The sequence below is a fragment of the Argopecten irradians genome, chromosome 3 (assembly GCF_041381155.1).
Source record: "Argopecten irradians isolate NY chromosome 3, Ai_NY, whole genome shotgun sequence".
NCBI classification, from domain to species: Eukaryota; Metazoa; Mollusca; class Bivalvia; order Pectinida; family Pectinidae; genus Argopecten; species Argopecten irradians.
In genome coordinates this window covers 43,520,126-43,530,409 of record NC_091136.1, presented here as the reverse complement: position 1 = coordinate 43,530,409, position 10,284 = coordinate 43,520,126, and positions in this window count along the sequence as shown.

Genomic DNA, 10,284 nt, shown 5'->3' with positions numbered 1-10,284 from the left:
CAATTTCAATGAAATTTTGCACAAACCTTCTAAGGCATAAAGCCAATTAAAATTGTGAATTATATGACCCCCCACCCCCCAGGAGGCTGTGGGAGGGGCCTAAAGGGATAAAATTGACTAAAATTTCAAAAATCTTCTTCTCCACTCACAGATATAGTAGAATTAAATACTCTTCATGGATAGAAAGGTCTTAAGGCCCTCTACAAAAATTGTGAATTATATGACGCTGGGGTCTCAGGTTTTCCCCTGGGGTGGGAATAAAGTTTACTATAGTTTATATAGGGAAAACACATTTTTGAGCATTATTTGGTCATTTGTGAAAGGAAATTAGTCAAACGTTGTCAGAAATATCCCTATGAAATGGCCATTGAATCCTATTAACAAATTTTCCATGACTGACCCCCAGGGGCCTTAGGGGTGGGGCCATAAGGGGTTAAATAGGCTAAAACTTTAAAATTCTTCTTCTGAAATTCTGGAACTGGTAGAATCAAATACTCTTCACATCTTAAGGTCTTAAGGTCCTTTTCAAGTTTCTCCCGGGGGGGGGGGGGGCAAGTTTCCTATAGTTTATAAAGGAAAGACACATTTATGAACTTAGTTTTCATAGGAAATTAGTCAAACTTGGTTAGAATTATCAGCCTGAGATAACATCTTATTAGAACGAATATACGTATCCGGCCTACTATACCTTCTTTCGGCCGGCCGAAAGGTATAGTAGGCCGGGTACGTATATTCGTTCTACTCCACTAGCAGTAATAGTTACCTATTGTAGCTCTAAAGACGACACCATTTTCTGTCTAAAAGTCTTTTGAGCTACAATATTGCAGCTAACTTCTTATCAATATTGGTCCTAGCTGACCTTTAGGGGCCAGAGGGGCGGGGCTATAAGGGGTCGAAAATGGCTAAAATTTCGAAAAACTTCTGAATTCACAGATTTGATGGAACTAAATAATTTTCATAGATTAAAAAGTCAAATTTATAAAATCACTGACTGACTTGAAGGGCCTGGTGGGCCAACATACAATTTATAGTGTTTATAAGCCTTTATTTCATTCTGTATCCGAACTCAGGTGACCGTTAAGGCCCATGGGCCTCTTGTTTGCCAATGTTACCCTAAACAGACATTTTTGGCGGGCCTAATATAGAATCAAAAGCCTGTGACCCAAGTTTGGTGGTCTGCTATCAAAAATATATACATGTTTTATTTCTCTAAAATTTCTATTGAGTTATGCATTGCACTGACAGCTTCTTTTTAAGACCTACAGATACCTAGCTGATTTTAAATTTTGACCTTCATCAATATTATGTACATTTTTAGGTCATCTGACCCGAAGGTCAGATAACTGAAAGGTCCAGGGTACTGATATTTGGCCTGTGACATGCTGAAATGAAGGACTACCAAGTTTGTTCAAACAAATGACCTTGACCTTCATTAAAGGTCACAAGGGCCAAAATGGCTAAAATCTTTAAAACAACTTCTTATGAATAACTAAGAGGCCTAGACACCTGATATTTGGTGTGTGACATGTTGGGGTGAAGGGCTACCAAGGTTGTTCAAATGAATGACCTTACCTTCATTCAAGGTCACAGGGGTCTAAAAGGCCAAAATAATTAAACAACTTATGCAGACATGATACTGGGCCTGTAGCATGCTGGGATGAGGACTACCAAGTTTATTCAAATGAATGACCTTGACCTCCATTTAAGTTCACAGCTGTCAAATATAGCAGTAATTTACAACTTTTGGAGAATTTCTAGTATACAATCAACAACCAGGGTCATATATGAACCTGCCAAGGTTTTGGCGGAGGAAAGCCAGAGTAAACGGAGAAAAAAATACCGACCAGTGGTCAGTACCTGGCAACTGCCCCACATGGGATTCGAACTCGCGACCCAGAGGTGGACTTGTGGTTCTTCCACTCGGCTACTGCAGTCCCCTTGAAACATAAGATTATAGCTAAAACAAAGTCTAAATTCAAGATGTTACTTTGCGACCAATCCTAGAATATGATACAGTATGCATGACTAGTGATTTGAGAAAGATTCTGCCGTCGGACAAGCCGAAATCGAATTGAATAACCCACCATAGGATTTTCACATGGAATGGTAAAAGAAAAAATATTAAAATTTCTCGATCTGCCGAGATGCAGTGAACTGCGTTCACGCGTCCGGATAATACTCCTCCCTTTCTGTAACGACAGCCTATGAAAACTGGGAAATTGCCTCGATTGGTTAGACTCCATGTGGTGTAGAACGAATATACATACTCGGCCTACTATACCTTTCGGCCGGGTACGAATTGGTCCCTATGTGTCGTAGTGGAGCACTGCCTCCGAAAATCACTCGGGCACAGTTTTCTATACTTTTTTGTAGGTTTCCAATTATTTTATGCGTATACATGCATTTACATATTATTTTTGTCCAAAACAAACATAACTACCATTCTTAATATCTACCTACCACTCACAAGACGTCAAATTCATAATTTGCGGACTTGCTGTATAAATACCCTTCAGACTGTAAAAAATAATGCCTCGATGAGAATTTGATATTTTATGTGGTTCAGTTTTATTGCCTAGTAGGTTGGCGATATCAAACAAGTATGATAAAATGCCAGCAAACAGTTTAATAATGGTTGGCATAATCATTTCTTTGCTCCACTAGTAGCTGCAATATTGTAGCTCAAAAGACTTGGATAGATAATGATGTCGTCTTTAAAGCTACAATTGGTGCCTATTACTGCTAATGGAGCAAAGTAATAGTTATGCAAACCATTATTAAAACGTTTGCATGCATTTTATCTTATTTTTTTTTATATTGTTTACCTACTAGACCATAAACAAGAGGCCCAGAGGGCCTGTATCGCTCACCTGGTTTGTAATGTCAAGTCATGTTCTGAATACAGGTTCATTGTTTCTTTTCTGAAGGAATTTTAATATTTACCTCTTATTTCCCTATTGGGCCCCGCCCGTCCTGCCCCCAGGGGGTCAGAGCCAAAATTTAAGTTCTTTCCCCCTTCCCCCAAGGATGTTCGTGGCCAAATTTGGTTACAATCCATGCAGAACTCTAGGACAAGTAGCGATTTATAGGATTTACCTCTATTTCCCCTATTGGGCCCCGCTCCTCCTGCCCACAGGGGGTCAGAGCCAAAATTTATACAAGTTCTTTCCCCCTCCCCCCAAGGATGTTTGTGGCCAAATTTGGTTACAATCCATGCAGAACTCTAGGTCAAGTAGCGTTTTATAGGATTTACCTCCATTTCCCCTATTGGGCCCCGCCCCTCCTGCCCTCAGGGGGTCAGAGCCAAAATTTATACAAGTTCTTTCCCCCTCCCCCCAAGGATGTTTGTGGCCAAATTTGGTTACAATCCATGCAGAACTCTAGGTCAAGTAGCGTTTTATAGGATTTACCTCCATTTCCCCTATTGGGCCCCGCCCCTCCTGCCCCCAGGGGGTCAGAGCCAAAATTTATACAAGTTCTTTCCCCCTCCCCCCAAGGATGTTTGTGGCCAAATTTGGTTACAATCCATGCAGAACTCTAGGTCAAGTAGCGTTTTATAGGATTTACCTCCATTTCCCCTATTGGGCCCCGCCCCTCCTGCCCCCAGGGGGTCAAAGCCAAAATTTATACAAGTTCTCCCCCCCTTCCCCCAAGGATGTTTGTGGCCAAATTTGGTTACAATCCATGCAGAACTCTAGGACAAGTAGCGTTTTATAGGATTTACCTCTATTTCCCTTATTGGGCCCCGCCCCTCCTGCCCCCAGGGTGTCAGAGTCAAAATTTATACAAGTTCTGTTTCCCTTCCCCCAAGGATGTTTGTGGCCAAATTTGGTTACAATCCATGCAGAACTCTAGGACAAGTAGCGATTTATAGGATTTACCTCTATTTCCCCTATTGGGCCCCGCCCCTCCTGCCCCCCGGGGGGGGGGGGGGGGGGGGGTCAGAGCCAAAATTTATACAAGTTCTGTTCCCCTATCCCCAAGGATGTTTGTGGCCAAATTTGGTAACAATCCATGCAGAACTCTATGACTAGTAGCGATTTAAAGGAAATATTGACGGACGGACGACGGACGCCGCGCCATGACATAAGCTCACCGGCCCTTTGGGCCAGGTGAGATAAAAATTGAACCGTATAAAATATCAAATTCTCAGCTAGACGTTACTTTTTTACATATACATATGAAGGCCTTTCTGAAGAGAATTTTTACCGGAAGTCTTCAAATTATGAATTTGACGTCTTGTGAGCGGTACGGTAGATATTAAGGAATGGTAGTTATGTTTGTTTAGGATAACAACATTATGTAAATGCTTGTATATATGCGTAAATTAATCGGAAACCTACAACAAAGTAAAGAAAATTGTGCCCGGGTGATTTTCGGCGGTGGCGCTGCTCCACTACGACACATAGGGACCAATTCGTACCCGGCCGGAAGGTATAGTAGGCCGGGTACGTATATTCGTTCTACATGTGGTGTAGCACAAACAATGTTGACTTCAAAGGGATCTACTGATTTGACTTGGTCACACCTTTGTACCAAAGATTTGTTAGCATACCCTTCAAAAGGGTTTAAAATTAATCGTACCACATAACCACCGAAAAATAACAACACTATTTATATCTTGACAGCTTTTTAAAACGTTCCCTGGAACATACACGGTTGTAGCTGTATATATGTAAATGTTTCATCCGGAAGAAGACATCCCACCCCTCTAATATGCATTGTTAGTTGTATGAATTGTAATAGTAATAATGTTTGAAAGTGTGCATGTAAATATGTATTCGAATCTATGATAAGTTGTCTTAAAAACAAGTTCCGTTATTGTAGTTCAAGAAACTATAATTTGACGTTTGGAATTCTACACAGGGGCGTATGAAGGGGGGGGGACTAATGTCTTTTTGTCCCAGCTTATTTGCCGACTGAAATGTTCTCTTTTGAAAACGCACATTTGAAAGAAAAAAGGATCCTCCCGCACATTTTTCGTACTTCATTTCTAAGACGTTCAAGCACGTAATGTTTAAACTTTTAACAATAAAAATTCTCTACACATGAACTAGACTAAAATGTCCACAAAGGGATTCTACTATATCAAAAAAAATGTCTCTTAAAAGATTAATTTGTTTATATGTCTAATCCTAATTCTGTTATCGTGAATTCTAATTCCGGTATAGGAAATTCTACGGCGGCGTATTAGGGCCACTACAAACTTTTATTTATCTTGTACGTACAAGTTATTATCTTGTACGTACAAGATAGTATCTTGTACGTACAAGTTATTATCTTGTACGTACAACTTAGTATCTTGTACGTACAAGTTAGTATCTTGTATGTACAAGTTATTATCTTGTACGTACAACTTAGTATCTTGTACGTACAAGTTAGTATCTTGTACGTACAAGATAGTATCTTGTACGTACAAGTTAGTATCTTGTACGTACAAGTTATTATATTGTACGTACAAGTTAGTATCTTGTACGTACAAGTTAGTATCTTGTACGTACAACTTAGTATCTTGTACGTACAAGTTAGTATCTTGTACGTACAAGTTAGTATCTTGTACGTACAACTTAGTATCTTGTACGTACAAGATAGTATCTTGTACGTACAAGTTACTATCTTGTACGTACAAGATAGTATAATGTTGAAACTCTCGGTATTAAAGGCTGTGGCTGATTTACTGTCACCATGGTATCGCATGAAGCTATACGTATATTACGTACCCTTTGTATAAGCCAAAGGGAAAAAAGAATATCTTGCGACATGTTGTGGAGTTGTAATGCTGTGATAAGTTTCCGAACATATAGATGTAAATGTTTATAACAGAGTATTAACTATGATCATCATTTTGACAATAATTGATGTGTGTATATATGTCTAATAAACACAAAAACATATATGAAATAATTTGTTTTGCTTTTGTTGTCTGTGCAATCAGTAAATCATTCGAATTAGGGCATAATGCCTAAAATTGTTTTCGGAGGCACTTAATTATTTTCAATACTACTATTCTGAAGTAAAATAAATGCTCAAACTTTTCCAATAATGGCACAAGTGTGAAGTATTTAACTTTTATTACTGAAGAAAATTACGAATTTGTTTGCTCCTCTTTTTAATAGATAAAACTTATCATTCATCGGAGATGTATCATATCCATTTTATCACTAAATGTATCTTGTTATAAAAGGAACTATACAGTGTCAGTTTCAAAATAATGCAAGTGACTATACAGTTTCAACTCATAATCCGGCAATTTCATATTACGATTGTGAAAAAGATATTGTCCTCATTAATATATATCTATATTTTTAATATTGTCAAATAAGTTTATAAACCTGTGATCGTACTTGAAGCAATGCAAATTAGACCGACTATCTTTAATTACGAAAAATATCAGGCGGGTGACTCAATTCTGCGGTGATGAACAGCAGTTCAACTCAACTTGTATGTACAAAATACTAAGTTGTACGTACAAGATACTATCTTGTACGTACAAGATACTATAAGTTGTACGTACAAGATAGTAACTTGTACGTACAAGATAGTAACTTGTACGTACAAGATACTATCTTGTACGTACAAGATACTAAGTTGTACGTACAAGATACTATCTTGTACGTACAAGATACTATCTTGTACGTACAAGATGCTAAGTTGTACGTACAAGATACTAACTTGTACGTACAAGATACTAACTTGTACGTACAAGATACTAACTTGTACGTACAAGATACTAAGTTGTACGTACAAGATACTATCTTGTACGTACAAGATACTAAGTTGTACGTACAAGATACTATCTTGTACGTACAAGATACTAACTTGTACGTACAAGATACTAACTTGTACGTACAAGATAAATTAAATTATATGGTGGCCCTAATACGCCGCCGTACTTACCTACTCGGCAATAACCGTATAATATACAGCGAGACATTTTTCACAATAAATATGATGCTCTTTTCGAATGAAAATTATACGTCATGCCTACAAAGTATGATTTGATGTATTATGAGTGGTAAAGTAGATAGTAAGGGTGGTCGTTATGTTTGTTTTGGACACAAAAATAATATCTAAATGCATGTGTATGTTTGAAATAATTAGAAACCTACAAAAAAAGTACAGAAAATTATGCCCGAGTGATTTCTGAGGTAGTGCTTCACTACGACACATAGGCACCATTTCGTACCCGGCCGAAAGGTTACTAGGTCGGGTACGTATATTCGTTCTAGGGTGGGTGGTTACGTTATGTAATCTTCAGAATGATCCCCTCACTTAAAAAAAATAATAAGTCCAATTTGCATACTAAAAGTCATCTACAAGAATGTACGTCCTTGTGTTTGGCGATATTTAAACCAGAGACTTAATAGTTTTTTCATTAATATTGTAGACATAAATATTCAATCATAAGCTGTGAAATAAATTTTTATTTATATACATGTATTTTATTTTTTGGTGGTATACCTATCGAAATTTGATCTATTGAAATCACGCAAAAGCTGCAGATAACTATAGCATTTAAACTCGAGTCAAAATTCATTTTGTCAGAAATATTTTAATTGTCAATCTGTTTAAGAATAATTACTTCTTTTTATTTTCATCCAGTCAATTTATATAATATATATCTGAATGATATCATTACGTATATAGCTATGTGTAGAATTTTCTCCGCGTTACCAACGCCTGTGCCCTCTAACTGCAGATGTGTACAAGGATTATTTGTAATGATATATGAAAAATGTATATATGATTGTGGGTGTGAAATATGGTAGTTCGTTTTTTTGTTTTTGTTTTGTATTCAATACAAAATTTACCTTAATATTTACGATTACAAATAAATTTTAATTAAAACTATAATAAAGTATGCAATGTATGTGCCAAATGCAAGGTAGATGTATAATAAATGTACCGTGAATAACCGATACAATATATGCTTTGTGAAACCACAGCAAGTGTGATATGTAACTTTCAGTGAATGCGAATACAGCTAAAAACGTATTTTATAGTTTAAAAACTATTTGTTAGATTTGCAGCGCTACTTGAAATAACTACCATGCGATTTTTAAATGAAGACTGATTTGATATATTACTGAAATAAAAACGGAAACTTTCTTAAAGTGCCAGCATAAAGCCATCTCCGAACACTATGTTAAAACAAGGACGTAGATGACGTATCACTTACATATTCTCGATTAAAAAAAAACCAGTTGAGTAACATTCGCACGAAGGTGTCCCGTTTATAAATACTCTCGCCATTAAAATTTGACAATAATGGTGAGAATTTTGTTTTGAGACATCTTTTCTGATTACACAAAAGTGAATGTCAAATTAGTATGATCGTGACACATAATTACATATTTTATGTTCAAAGAAAATAGAACTTTATAAACGGTCAAGCAATTAAAGCCCTTGCTAAAGAAATCGAGAGCTATAAATATATAAATCTCTGCAAATACTAACACCTTTAGATTGGTACACATCATCAAGCTTTATTTCCCCCGTTAGAGGATATTGAATACAATCAAATCCACACAAAAATAAAGAAAAGAGTAATGAAAATAAAAGTTAAATAGGTCGGAGCTCGCTGCTGGAATATACAACTTATGAATAAGTTATATAGCCGCGCGGTTCAGTAACGTTGGTTAACTTCAATGGTTCACAAAAGGCATCGCGTAACGCGTACAACATATTGGATTGACTTTATAAAGAATTGTCTTTAGTCTGCAACACTGGTGAAGGGGATTCCTGTACTGGCTCCTAAAAGGCTACGGGTGAAGGAGGAATGATCCAAATTTTCAATGAAATTGAAAATAGAAAGGTCAAATTCAGATTGAATATCTTCCATGAAAGTTTGTCTTAGGGTGTCGTAAAATTGCATTACACAATTTTAAATCCTGTACAGGTAAACTACAAATGTACGGTGGCCCATTTGAGCCGTCAAATTACTACTTTTGATTGAAGTAGAACTAGTTGTACATTTATAACTTGACGAAGTGTACATGACCATATACTCTGAAGTAGTTGTGCATTTATCTACTTCATGTAAACGGTCATGCACTCTTTATCAATGTCCAATGGCCAATGTCATTTCATAGTCGTCGATATCAGTCGGCTGTGTCTTCCTGGATAAATATATACCAGGCTTTAAGAAGGCACTGTTTAACATTAGGAATAGGTACATAGAAGTCGAACAACGATCGTTAGGTAATTAGGTCTTGTTATTTGTCTACCCGACATTCCCAGCTTCTCCATTTCCCTTTTGACCACTGATGATTTTTTGAGTCGTCAGCCACAGCCTACACACCATCTCTGAATGACAATGTCCTTGTTTTTTTTTTATTAAAACAAGCGTCTATACTGTAAAGTAACAAGCGACTTTACAAAACTATTTCGTGTATGCATATTTTAAGATATGTTTTAGCCGCTTTCTAATTACGAATGATATAGAATTGAGAAACCGTAATTAAATAAATAATCAAATTAATCATATAAGTTACAGTTGTGAGATATATTTCAGGAAAAACAGGGGAAAACGCAATTTCCTCCGAAAACACATCGCAGTTTTGATCGTAATTCCGTGATTACATTTTGATTCTTATATTTTGGTTTTTAAAGGCCCACTACCTTTCCGAAACGGCTTTTAATTTTTAAAATGGGAATGTAAAACAAGATCGATAATTTTGTAGAGTCCTAAAAATTATTAACTTACCGTTAATACTACATTTATCATCACCTTCTGAACGATTTGATTAAAATAAATAAAATGTTTATTTTCATAACGCGGGTCGTATTATGTTTCCCGCCGTTGTCCTAAATACCGCGCGGTAGTTGATTATCACTGCGTCAGACGGCAAAACAGCGAGTTGACTCTCCACTGTTTTCATATATTACGCAGGCAATCTTGCATATGTTTGGTGTCGTAACCTTATTTTAGATCATCGGTATGCATTTTCTGGTGTTATTAATGTTTTTTAAGAAACCTTTATATTTTGCTCTGGAAAGGTAATGGGCCTTTAAGAAACATTTGTTTTGTTTTAAGAATTAAAAGTCGTTTCGGAAACGTTGCGAGCCTGTATGATATCAACTATATATGTAAATACGGTTTGAAATTCCGTATTGTTTTTGTATAAAGATTTACGCATAGTTCAAGTTCACAAGAATCAGTTTTATGATACAACAATGTAGAAGGCTAAACGCCCTCGGCTCGGCTAAAAAATGCATTTGACACCTGTCTGCACCCTCAAACAGACATCAGGACATCTTTTCATAAATTACTGAAATGCGCTG